Source organism: Carassius carassius, chromosome 18 (genome assembly GCF_963082965.1).
Source record: "Carassius carassius chromosome 18, fCarCar2.1, whole genome shotgun sequence".
Lineage (NCBI taxonomy): Eukaryota > Metazoa > Chordata > Actinopteri > Cypriniformes > Cyprinidae > Carassius > Carassius carassius.
The window spans coordinates 5,148,829-5,163,356 of NC_081772.1; the positions used below are offsets into that span (position 1 = coordinate 5,148,829).

General features: G+C 34.8%; 1 pseudogene; it reads left to right on the plus strand.

The window, feature by feature from the left end:
• Nucleotides 1-1,797: 1,797 nt before the first annotated feature.
• Nucleotides 1,798-13,813, plus strand: LOC132092858 (fibrinogen-like protein 1; annotated as a pseudogene).
• Nucleotides 13,814-14,528: the final 715 nt, after the last annotated feature.

Genomic DNA, 14,528 nt, shown 5'->3' on the forward strand with positions numbered 1-14,528 from the left:
AATGCACAAAAAATCAGTTGTCACACTATATCTCCCAATAATGTGTCTTAAATGATATGTGACCCTGGAGCACAAAAGCAGTCTGAAGTTGCTGGGGTATATTTGTAGCAGTAGCCAAAAATACATTGTATGGGTCAAAATTAATCGATTTTTCTTTTATGCCAAAAATCATTAGGATATTAAGTAAATATCATGTTTCATGAAGATATTTTGTAAATATCCTACCGTGAATATATCAAAACTTAATTTTTGATTAATAATATGCATTTCTAAGAACTTCATTTGGAAAAATTCAAAGGTGATTTTCTCAGTATTCAGATTTTTTGCACCCTCAGATTCCAGAGTTTCAAATAGCTGTATCTCGGCCAAATATTGTCAAAAAATTGTATTTAATTGAAAAAGCATTTAAATGCTTATGAACGAAGCTCTGTAGTTTTTACAGTTGGAGCAGAACATATAATACTAATGCAATGCAATGATGACTGAGACATGAACAAATAAATGTTCCAAATGATAACATAACAATAACATGCAGATCATGCATAAATTGAGATTTATGACAGATCACGTTACCTTCCCTCTAAGCCTAAACCCAAGGGGGCATCTTCTTTACAGTGTGGTTTTTGACAGCTGACATATAGTTCTCTGACACAAGTGCACCGTTGAGTGCTTGAAATAAATGACCTACTTTTATTATCATAGACCACGATCAATCTCACCAAACATTTTCAAGTGACATCGTAACTGTATGGGATGCATAACTTAATGCTTATAAATCTCAACTCAGAAGTGGTGATTCACTGCGATTCGTCTTTGAGCCAGGTACTTGAATAAGAAAGTTTGAATAAGGATTAGAAAGATTGCCTGCTAAATAATAATTAAATTTTAACATTCAGAAGAAAATAAAAAGTGGTGTTTCATAGATGTTAAAGCTGACCTAATTGAGCTTGACTGCTTTCTCATGTCTCTGATGTCTATGTCCAATATGAATCCAATAAGCAGTTTAATGCATGCTTATTGCACGTAACAGTGGTAGAGTCTTTTTTTTATTAAATATGAAGTAAATAATAAATATAAAAATATCTATCGTCTGTCCGTCTGTCTATTTATATATCTATATACATAACTTCTAATAAAATATGATATAAATAATCCTGAAAATGATTAATGAAATCATAATAATGAAAACTGTAATAAAATGTGATATGAACCACAAAATAAAATAACTAAGCATATTAAATATAAATAAGATATTTTAAAGGTAAAATACAACAATAAATAAATAATAAATAAATTCTAATAAAATATGATATAAAATATGCTATAAAAAATAAAATATGATATATAAAATTTATATATTTAAATAATAATAGATATTATTAAATAGCCTAATAAATATAAATACGTAAATTGTAATACAGCAAAATATTTATTTAACACTTTCTGGTATTTATTTATTTTTAATTCTGCTAGTACAACTAAATATGTATTTATTTGGTTAGTTCATTAGTTAGTTGAAATATTTTAGTTTTGTTTCCAGGCGAATTGCATCAGAAACGGGGGACTGAGTCTGGACAGTGACTCTGACACCTCTGCAGTGTTTCTGTGTGACAAGCTCTCCTCAAGACTTGAGACTGGAGGCTCTCTACCCCAGGGTCCTCCCAACAAGGTGGGAAGGGGGGTCAGCTGCACCGATCACATGGAGGCCAGGCCTCTCTCCCCCTCTTGCTGGCCGTACAGTTTCTGGCGACAGGTGCGAGCGATGATGACCACTCAGTGCACACACATCAGGTCAGTATGGCTCCGTGTGGGGAATACAGCAATCAGGTCCTGGAGGACGGCCTGTGTCGACTCATGGCCACGCTACCCAAGCTGGACGACAAGCGCTGCCCGGACATGAAGTAACATACTTGCTTCATGAGAACGAGGAACTCAAAAAGCAGATTCTGGCCCTGCGGGAGACAGTGTCCGAACGTCAGGAGGAGCTTTGCAACTATCGTCATTGAGTCAAAGTCTTAGAACTACAGGTGTGTGTGGATTTTGTGGATTTGCTTAGTTTCCATGATTGTTGGCTCAACTGTTACTACTTTCAGACTGGTGTGTGTGTGTGTGTGTGTGTGTGTGTGCGTATAGGCTATAGATAAATTATAAAACTCTGCTGTAAGACCTTAATATGCCATGTAGAGGGTCAAGACTCAAATCTTTTTAAATATGTTCATTGAGACCGCAACAAATCAATTCAAAGATTTTTGAACCGATTGATTTTTTTTTAAATGCTGCATTCTATAAATGGAGAGACGTTCAGAACAAGCCGATACACTTAACTAAATTGAATATTCCAGGACTACATATGACAGAGAGGACAGTATAGAACGAATCGATTGAGTCGTCTAATTTGAAACTCTGACGCGATGGAGAGGACGTTTAGGACGAACCGATTCAGTAGAATGATTCAAATTTCCGACGTTACTTATGAAAGGGAGGGCCATTTAGAGTGAACCGATTCAGTAGAATGATTCAAAATTTCCTACACTACATATGAGAGAGGGCCATTTAGAGTGAACCGATTCAGTAGAATGATTCAAAATTTCCTACACTACATATGAGAGAGGGCCATTCAGAACAGAATGATTCATTAGAATGATTTGGACTTTTCTGTGGTGAAGTAGCTTGTTACTGCAATGTTTTGCTAGCAACTGAGCTAAAGTTACTGGTATTGAAAAAAAATTTAGTTATATCGCCGCCACTTTTTTCCTCAGAGTTTTGTCTGTAAAATAATCTTAGTTTGGATGACCTCTGTATTACTTTTTGACAGTGAATGAGAAAGCTTGGCCCACAGGTTAAGCATTGAGTACTGAGTCCGGTAACGTTAGTTACAGGTGACGAGGGACAGACCTAAGAATAATTATAAAACATCTTATTCTGATAAGTATAACATTTCTCTATGATACTTACATGTTTTGTTTTTTTACTACTATGTTCGTGATTATTATCATTAGTATCATGGTTTTTGGACATTTACTATGATAATACCATGGCTTGTTAACATGCATAATAATATGTTTTAGTTCACCCAAAAATGAAAATTATGTCATTAATAACTCACCCTCATGTCGTTCCAAACCCGTAAGACCTCCATTCATCTTCAGAACACAGTTTAAGATATTTTAGATTTAGTCCGAGAGCTTTCTGTTCCTTCATTGAAAATGTATGTATTAAAGTGAATATTAAAGTGTGAGTCAATTATTAACCAATTTAAGCCCAACACTCTTACCACAGTATACTGTCCATGTCCAGAAAGGTAAGAAAAACATCATCAAAGTAGTCCATGTGACATCAGAGGGACAGTTAGAATTTATTAAGGCATCGAAAATATATTTTGGTCCAAAAATAACCAAAATTACGACTTTATTCAGCACTGTCTTCTCTTCTGGGCGCTACTGATGTGTTATCTTTGTTACTGGGCGCACCAGAAAACACGTCAGCAGCGCCACTGAACGCACTTACAACAGACCCAGAAGAGAAGACAATGCTGAATAAATTCTAACTGACCCTCTGATGTCACATGGACTACTTTGATTATGGTTTTCTTACCTTTCTGGACATGGACAGTATACCGTACACACAGTTTCAATGGAGGGACTGAGAGCTCTCGGACTAAATCTTAAATATCTTAAACTGTGTTCCGGTCTTACGGGTTTGGATCGACATGAGGGTGAGTCATTAATGACATAATTTTCATTTTTGGGCGAACTAACCCTTTAAGCTGTTCATGCTGTTAAATGAGCTGATGATTCACACGGACAGATCCTGTCTGCTTCTCCCTCTCCTGGCCTATTATGCAAATGCACTGCATTGCACTTGAGAAGGTCTCATTTTGCAAAAGTTAACAGGAATTGTTCTTGTCACTTTTTTTTGACTGGGAGTCGTGATGTTTGTTTGTTTGGCCTTTCACATGGTGTAGAGAAGAACTTTAGTAATTCATCTATGGAGCAGTCATAAAGGCATTGTAAAGTCCATATGAACCGAGCATTTAATTCAAGTCTTGTTAAAAGATACAATCACTTTATATAATGAACAAAATTTAATTAGGCTTTTGTTTACATCGATCTTGGATTAAACTGCACATATACAGTGAGTGTGTGTGTATACTGTGTATATATATAATTTCTAATGTATGTACTATTAACTATAGTTAATTTAAATATAATATTTAATTATTATTTTCAAACTCTATTGTATACACAGCCAAAAGAGACAAATTAGACAAATTAAATTACAAGTTGTGGTGCATTAAAGGCATAGTTCACCCAAAAATTAAATTTCCTTTCATCATTTACTAATAAAATTACATGCCAAACCCAAAAGACTGGTTAATCTTTGTTATAGTTTGTATATAGTTTTAGGAAGACATATGATAACTTTATAACAAACTGATTTAATTTCAGATTTAATTCACATCTGTCTTGGATTAAAAAGCTCAAGGTTTCATTAAAATACCTTAATTTGTGTTTCGAAGTCTAACCAAAGTCTTATGGCTATGTGAATAAGTAAATGATGACTGAATTTATTTTGTTGTTGTTTTTTTGAGTGGACTAGCTCATTTAGCTAGTACGGAGTTATGGTCAGTTCCTGGTCTGAACCAACAGAGGGTGACAAATCATAGCACCATTTATGAGACAGCCAAACGTATGACCTCTTCTTCATCTCAAATTGTTTAATGAGAACTGAAATGGCTCACACTTTATACAGTATGTTTTTTATATTAATTATTTTATTATAGTTTTATGTGTTTTCACTCCAGAGGTGCAGCATGTCATCGCCTGTGCCTCTATCTACTATAACGGAGTGCGTCACTCTGGGATCTACACCGTAGTGCCCTCACTAGGGGCCATGCCAGTGGAAGTCTATGTAATATGGACACTGACGGTAAGAAACCACTCAACACATGCAGTAATGACTGTCCAGGACTCAACTATAAGGATGGGCCCGGAGTTTTGGGTCAGTTGACCATCCTTAACAAAATATATATTTATAAGGGCTGTCCCCGACTAAGGATTCGAATCTGAATTTTTGAACCTTGCCGATATTCGACTGATAGTCGAATCCTATGTTTGGGGGGGGGGGGCAAAATACATAGAGTCAAGTTAGACATTCGACCGCCTTAATTTTAAACTTAATTTTAGCCCAGTTTTTGGCTCGCCGACAGGTTTTGAGAAATCACTGACAAATGCCCGAAATCTCAGGCAAATCTTTGCTCGTTCACGCGAGTGACAATCACGCAGTGTGAATGAGCAAAGACACGATCTGAGAGAATCGCCGACGAGTCGCCGATGCCTGTGAGATATTTGGCTTGCTAAATATCTGGACCTGTCGGCGATTCAAAATCATGCTGTCTGAAAAGTGTTCTGACTGAAAACTACATCGGCAATGACCGACAGCCAATGAGAGAGCAAGATACAGAGCAGCGGGAGTTCGGGGAGGAGTTATAGACCACAATATCAGCAAGCATGGCTTCATTTCAGAAAAAGTCTTTCTTCTCGGTCTATTTGGACCCATGAAATGGAAGAAAAATTAGTATAAATTTAGCAGGAGCACCCGTGTCTTTTCGACATTTCATTGCAGTCTCACGTGAAAACTCCGGTCTTGCATGTGTGATATCGCATTGTTTCCTTGTCACATCTCGCGTGTGTTTGGTTGTGAAACATAGTTTGCGTGCCAGACAGAGTTGTCGGCGATTCTTCCTATTGTAAAGTCATGCAGTGTGAAACCTTCTGTCGCCGATCCATCGTGCAGTGTGAACACAGCAGTGACTGAATGCTGGCCAAGATAGTCATGCAGTGTGAAAAGAACAGTGACCCAAGTTCTTTGAAAATCATGCAGTCTGAACTCGGCTTAAGGGAATGTGTAACGAACGCCTTGCGGATACAAAAGGGGTAAATAATGTTTTATGTTTTGATTAAAGAAGTGCTATTGAATGATTAACCGCGATTAATCACATCCAAAATAAAAGTTTATGATTACATAATATATGTCTGTGTACTGTGTATGTTGATTATGTATATATAAATTAGTGGTGGGCCGTTATCTGCGTTTAACGTGTTGTGTTAACGTGAGACTCTTATCGGGCGATTAAAAAAATATCGCCGTTAATCTATTCTCAAAGTTGGGTTGGGAGCTGGGTCTATACTAAGCAAGCTATGATGACTTTCACCTTGATATTTTATATAACCGACTGGCTGAGGCCAGCCTAAAAAGATGCTCAGGACAGTTGACGGGCCACTGCTGCGCATCGTCACGAAAGCGTATCTTTTTCACGTGTTTTTAAGCCTTACCACTTGTCGATTTAAACATTAAAGCATCCAAAAACAAGACGCGGAAAAGTTGAACAAAAGTTGAGTAGCTGGTTACTCACGCGCTGTGTTCGGTGCACACGAGAGATCGAGAGCCGCGACACTGATCACGGACAGCGACACTGAACCGAGCTCTCTTCGGCTAAGTTCTCCTCAAAGTCCCTCCTGCACCTGAACGAACAAAGACAAATCGCAGTTTGAACAAACAAAAAGATTGGGCTAGTTGCATATCTCCGCCATCTTGGATTTCCGGTCTTGCGAGTGTGTGCGTAGATATTTCCGGTTGTGCTAAAAGTCAGTGCTGAGAACCGGAGAAATCCAAATATTACCTTCTATATGTTTACAGGATTTATAATATCACTTCAAATGCAAATAAGATATCCACTGCTATTATTACTATACTATAAATGTTAACTGAGCCAGTGGATTTGAAACTTGTGTATGTTTGGGTCTGGTGAATGAATTTAATACACTTCCCTACTGTTCACGAAATGAAAGTTGAACTCATGGTGCGTATACAAAGCTACATAATGTATTTTTATCTTACCAATTATGTAAATGTACAAATTACTTATTTCTCGAAAATGTTTGTATTACATTGATTTTTTTTATGAAATATTTACCTCGTGAGACGTGGGCTGCGATTTATCTTCATAAGTATCCATTTCTCAATTGTGCACATACATCAGTTTGTTTCATCATTATTTTCACAACATATTTTATTATTTTACACAATTAACTAATACATGACTAAATCTGTTTCATCTGATAATTAATGCAAAAGAATAACAATATACCTGCGCTGCTCGGATAATGATTGACATATGTCAGTCATATAATGATTTATGCTGCAGATCTTTCACAAAACAAATACTGTAAACATTGATAAAAACACACATGAATGCAAACAGCGATCTTTTAATTTATGCAAACCTACCATAATTACATTACGTTTAATTGTACAGTTACAGTTATAAATTATGTTATCAAATAAAGTTAATACATGCTTTATCAGAAATCTCTGTGCGTCTCGTTTGACAGTCAGAAACCTCTTTAACAGTCAGAACAAAATCAGCTCTTTGAAAATGTAAAGTTTTACATATTTGAGTGGTTTGTGTTTGAAAGAAGAAATCCCAGTGGACTGATTAACCTGACACTGACGCTGATCCGCATAATCAACAAAAAATAAAGCAATCTCCGTGTTGTATCTTGATGAATTTCCACACAGAATTACGCAAAAATGTAGGGTGGATGTTTCCCCATGTCTTTGATATACTACTATCCGCTGTTAAATAAAAAAATCATTGATTATATACATCTAGCCAAGTTTCGTATGTAAGTTTCCCTTATAGTAAATGCGAGCGTCGCAAGACCGGAAGTAAGTATGCATACACTCGCATCGCTGAAGCTCACCGGCGCCATCTTGTGCACCTAGCCCATTCAGTACTCGCGGTGTTCTGGTGTTCAGGGCTCACGCAGAGAAAGGCGTCTCAAAACACTTGAACATCGAATTTGCTTATTTTTGCTCTTGTGCCAACAAATACATACAAAATATGTCAAAATATCCACCTTGGAAATTATGCTCGAAAAAACTGTCAGTTATTAAAAAGTGAAAGTAAACAGTTGAGGAAAAAAATGGGATGTGTATTATATTGGATGCGTTCATCGTCTCTTAAAGTGACCGCGCCTAATTTAGCTACTGGCTGCTGTAATGTTAATCCAAGAAAATCAAAATGAAAATCACTCACTGCTCTTGACTGAATTACTTTGTAGTTTTAACAGTCAAACCAAAAAGTATTCAGTCACCAGATATAATTTTTGATATATATAGCAAAACTGTAATAATGTGAGAAATGTTGAAGGTGTCTGAATAAAATGTAGGTTTGATTGTATATTTAATTTTTACATTGAAGACTATCCAGTGCTATTTTACATTTAATTATTTGGTTTCTGTACCTTGACACCTACAAACTTGAAAAAAACTTAAACATTGTGTAAATAGCACAAATAAATAAAAATAAACGAACATACAAATTAAACAATTTCAAACAGGGCCCTCTGGTACAATCTTCACCGGGTCCCCGCTGACCCCAGCTACGGCCCTGCTCACGCCTGTTTCACACACACTCCGTATGCAGTCCGTGTGCGTTACGTATGTGGTGCAGCACGGACTCGACAGAGGTGGGTAGAGTACCTAAAAACTGTACTCAAGTAAAAGTAAAAGTACTTCTAGAAATAATTACTCAAGTAAAAGTAAAAGTACTAGTCTTGAATAGTTACTTGAGTAAGAGTAAAAGAGTATCGGATAAAAAATCTACTCAAGTAGTTAGTTACTAGTTACTTTGGGTCATATATACTGAGCCTATTTTTATTTAGATATATAGATAAAATGTATGTAATGTATGTGTGCATGTAAAAATGTATATATTTCATCAGCCTTTACTCCAATTTATGTAATTATAAAACCTTGTCTGTTTACTTAAATAACAGATATAGGTGTCATGCCATAAAAATCTTAATCGGCTATTTTTTGTCCTTTTTAAGCTTCATTCAACTTGACTCCCCTCTGTTATAAGCCACACACGTACAACAAACTAATGTCACAGTGGTATCGTGTACTGTAAACGAATGTAGCCCAAGTTATTACCTGTTAAACAGTAGACAGCACACGCGGTGTTCATCTAATAAGGATCTCCATCGCTAGCAAATAATATCCTTTGCAGATTTGCTTTCAATTCAATGCAGTTCCAGCCACGTTTTCAACGCTGCTGATCTTAAACGTTACAACTCTGAGTGAACCACTTCAGATGCTCAGCGCGTGCGGCAGGGAACTGAACGACTCATTCAAACTGATTCATGAACCAATTCACTCGTTTGCCAATTGGTTTGATCAAGCCTTTGAACAGAATTGACTCAAAAGAATGAATCATTCGCGAAAGGGCATCGCTCATTGCCCAGAGAAAAGTAGACGGCGCGTTTGGAATAAACTGAAGCACCTAACATTTATTGCATTAAGATAAAGTAACGAGAGGAGCGTCGCCCAAAGTAACGAAGTAAAAGTACAGTTCTTTCCCCAAAAAATTACTCAAGTAAGAGTATAAAGTACCCATCTTTAAATATACTCCGAAAAGTATTAGTTACCCCAAAAAATTACTCAAGTAAATGTAACGAAGTAAATGTAACTCGTTACTACCCACCTCTGGGACTCAATGTGCTTTCACACAGGACGCGTTTGCAGTTCGCTACTCGGTACGTAAACGATCGCTGCACTGCTGCAGACGCAACGCTCCTGGAACGCAACTGGAATCCGTTAACATGGGTGCGTAAAAAAATATGCAACGCATACGCACTGCAGACGGAGTATGTGTGAAACAGGCGTAAGGTTGTTTGCACCTTGTGCAATGTGGAATTAGTTTACAGCTTTTTCAAGCACTTTGTGATGCATTTTGGAAACAGGAGATGAGCCCCTTTTCTAATGCACCACCTAGCTTGATAAACCCCTTCTCAAAGACTTACTGTTTGTCAATTTTATTTCAATTTTTTTATTTCAAGATTTATCTAGATTAATTTCAAGATCACAGTGAGATTAATCTAGATTAAAAAAATTTATCTATGCCCACCACTAATATAAATACACACACATGCATGTATATATTTTAGAAAAATATGTTATGTTTATATTCTAACTATATTTATATATAATATAAATTATATGAATATAAACAGTATACATGTAAATACATGTAAATATTTTAAATATATATACTGTATGTGTGTGTCTTTATATATATATATATATATATATATATATATATATATATATATATATATATATAATAAATGTACACAGTACACACACACATATATTATGTAAACAAAAACTTATTTTGGTTGTGATTAATCCCGATTAATCGTTTGACAGCACTAATTAAAAGATAAAAAAAACGTCAGCGAAACCCTAACAAATAATAATTTAAAAAAAAAAACATTTACAATAGTGCTTTCATTATAACGTTGGCCTATATGACAGTAGTTATTAATGTTCTGCATTTTTGTTTTGAGTTGCGCGTGCTGAAGATGACCAGTAGAGTGATGCATTTGATAGCAAGTTTACTCAACGGGATTCATCTTTTCATATAGAATACGCTTCATTATTCATACAACATAATGTTAATATTAGGACTTATAGACTATCTACAAAAAGGGCTCGAATGCACATGAACATATCTCCGGGGCTCTGTGTTGTGGAAGCGTTCTTCACACAACAATATATACATATAGATATTTCATAAATCGATTATATTCTGAAGCACAGTATAAAACAATTCAAATGCGAAAAAGAACTCTGATCAAAATTAGAGGACACCGTTTTAGGAAAAGTACTACACATCTGAACATCCTTATAGAAAACTGCTTATTTGCTGAGCCGTACTGTTCTCTATTTTGAAACATTTTGCTGGAAATCTGCTGTGGATGAATAATTGGGTTATTTTTATAAAGTTTATAGGAAAATTTAGAGACTTTCAAAACTGTAGCAAAAGAAACTGATTCTCTTTTATGTCTAATGAGACTTCAGTTTTGTGCTGAAATAGCACCATTGGGGCGGATGAGGAACCTTCTGAGGCTTAAAATAGCAAAGGCAAATATCATTTTGATGACCTACAAAACACTTCCTAACCATAAGTATAATTGCTGTGGTCGTTAGATGAAAGCCAAATGACTTGGCATGTGCATTAACCTCATAAAAAGAGATTTGATTTTTGAATGCTTGAAAGTATATTCTTAAAAAAAAAAAAAAAAAATAGTGACGTGACATTCAGCCAAGTATGGTGACACATACTCAGAATTCGTGCTCTGCATTTAACCCATCCAAAGTGCACACACACACACACCCGGAGCAGTGAGCAGCCAGTGGCGCCCGGGGAGCAGTTAGGGGTTCTATGCCTTGCTCAAGGACACCTAAGTCATGGTATTGCCGGCCTGAGACTCAAACCCACAACCCTAGGGTTAGGAGTCAAACTCTCTAACCACTAGGCCATGACACTTTTACATTTCCTTCCTAATAAAAACATGGTCATAATTGGAGCCCATGCATAATGCATGTCTCAGGTGGCGGCTGGACTGTGATCCAGTGCAGGCAAGATGGCTCTGTGAACTTTGACCGCAGCTGGAAGGAGTATAAAGAGGGATTTGGAGACCTGCACACCGAATACTGGCTGGGAAACGAACACATCCATGAACTGAGCAGTCAGGGAGACTATCTGCTCCGTATTGACCTGGATGACTGAAGCAGGAAACACAAACACACTGTTTATCAGAGTTTCAGGTGAGGCATGTCCATCACTGACTGACTGGAAGGACTTCATATGGATGCACAATGTTTAATACCGATTAAACATTTGGCCTTGTAATCAGCATTGTGTTTGTGAGGAAATTCAGCACTTTGAGTGTGTGTGTGTTTGCAGTGTGGAGGACGAGAGCACTCGGTACTGTCTGCATGTGTCGGGCTTCAGTGGGACAGTGGAGGACTCCTTCAGCTGGTACCATGACAAGCACACCCAACACGGGTAACATCTGTGCCGAGATCTCCCACGCTGGCTGGTGGTAAAACCATTGTTTCTACGCAAACCTCAACAGCATCTACTACAAGGTATGAGGTGGCCTGCTTGTTATAGACACAGAGGTTGTAGGTTTAAGCCCCAGAAGTGTTTATGAGCTGTTACTGTTACTGAACCCTTGGTTTGGTAATGTAGTTGAAAATAAATAAGTAAACACTAAACAAACAAATAAATAAAATTGTTATGTTAAATATAATTGTTAAATGAAAAATAATTTAAAAATATAAATTTAATTTGAAATCTTTCATAAATTGTCATTACACGTGCAAGTGGGTAATATTGTGGCTTATACATTTTTTTTTATGTAGTTTTTCTCTGATGAGTGTATCTCTAGTCTAGATAGACTTATTTTTTATTAACATTTTGAATTATACTTTATTTTTATGTTTTCAATTTTAATTTCAGTTTGTTTTAGTACTTTAGTTGTTTTTTAATACTTTAAAAAATGTCTGAATATAATTTTTTTTATTTGTATTTATTAGTTTTAGTTTATTTAGTACTTAAATTAAAATGAGAAATGTTGGCTCAACATGGCTTTTTTATTTATTTATTTGATTTAATTTCAGTGAACATTTATTTTAGATAATGAAAATGTTTTTATGGCTATGGTTTTAGGTTATTGGAATTGTTTATTTGTATTTATGCTTTGAAAACCTTGGTTTTTTATTACTTTTTTATGACCCTATGAACGTTTTAATGACTATTTGACATCTTTAAGTTCCATCAAAATAATTTTTCAAAGTTTAAAGTGTCAAATCATCTGAACATGAAAACATAACCTAACAAAATCTCTAAATAAGGGTATACTAAATTCTTCTCTGTGATATAATTTACTGTGTGATGAATTTCTTAGCACTTGAACTACAGAATGGTTTTAGCAAGCTGGTTATATTACACTGACATTTTTGCAAGTAAATAAATAAATAAATGAAACTGCTAATTTAAAAATACACATTTAATTAAAATCTTTCAGAAACTGTCGTTTAACCTGTAAGTGTGTAATATTATAGCATGTAATTTTTTTTAATTAATTTTAAATCTTTTATTTTTAATTTAATTTAATGTAGCTTTTCACTGATCAATGTACCACTGTTATACTATTATAGTTTTTATTAATATTTAGAATTTTTAGTTGTCTTAGTACTTAAATGTTTTTAGCAAGCTGGTTATATTACACTGACATTTTTGTAAGGAATTAAATAAATAAAATTGCTAAATGAAGAATAATTTTAAAAAAATCAATTTAATTAAAATCTTTATTTAATTGTCAATTAACCTGTAAGTATTTAATATTTTAGCATGATCATTTTTTTATGTAATGTAGTTTTTCACTGATCAATGTATAACTGATATACTTTTAAGAGTTTTTATTAATATTTAGAATTTTAGTTGTCTTAGTACTTAAATGTTTTTAGCAAGCTGGTCATACACTGAAACTGACATTTTTGTGTAAATAAATAAATAATACAATTATGGCATATGGCAAATCTGTTGTCTTTTGAATTCAGGACTGTTACATCAACTAATCATTTTTAACCAAACAAAAATACTAAAATGCATTTTAATTTAGAAAAACATACTGATATTAAAAAGTGTATTCAAGTCATTCTCTGAATGAATAAATGTATAGTGTAAAGATGTATTTAAATCAGAAGCTAAAGAATCTGTGCTGATGTCTGATTCTGTTATTCTGATGGACAGAGTGGCCGCTACTTGCTGAAGGGGAAGAACCCTCTTGGTCCGGACGGTATCGTGTGGTACACCTGGAAAGATTCGTCCCAAAGCACTTTCTTAAAACACCTGTTTACCACTATTTTCCTGATCAAGAGGATTATTGCATGAGTATGATTAATGATTCATTATTGCATTTAATCAAATATGTGACCCTGGAGCACAAAAGCAGTCTTAAGTGGCTGGGGTATATTTGTAGCAGTAGCCAAAAAAAACATTGTATGGATCAAAATTATAGATTTTTCTTTTATGCCAAAAAATCATTAGGAATTAAATTAAGTAAAGATCATGTTCCATGAAGATATTTTGTAAATTTCCTACCGTAAATATATCAAAACTTAATTTCTGATTAGTAATATGCATTGCTAAGAATTAATTTGGACAAATTCAAAGGTGATTTTTTGCATCTAAAAAATCTAGATTTTCAGATTTTCAAATAGTTGGATCTCAGCCAAATATTGTCAGATCCTAATAAACCATACATCAATGGAAAGATTTATTTATTTCTATATATTTATTTTATATAATTTATTCAGGTGGTGTATAAATCTCAATTTCTAAAAATTGACACTTAAGACTGGTTTTGTGGTCCAGGGTCACAAATACACTATTGTTAAAAATTTAGGGGTTGATAAATTATGTTCATGTTTTTGAAAGAACTCTCATGATGGCTGCATTTGTTTGATCAAAATATTACATACTAAATATAATCTCTTTAAAAATATTTTACTGACCCCAGATTTTTCAATGGTAGTATATAATAATAATAAAAAAAAATTATATATAAAAATATATTTTGGAAATATTTCATAATTATGTAGAAACC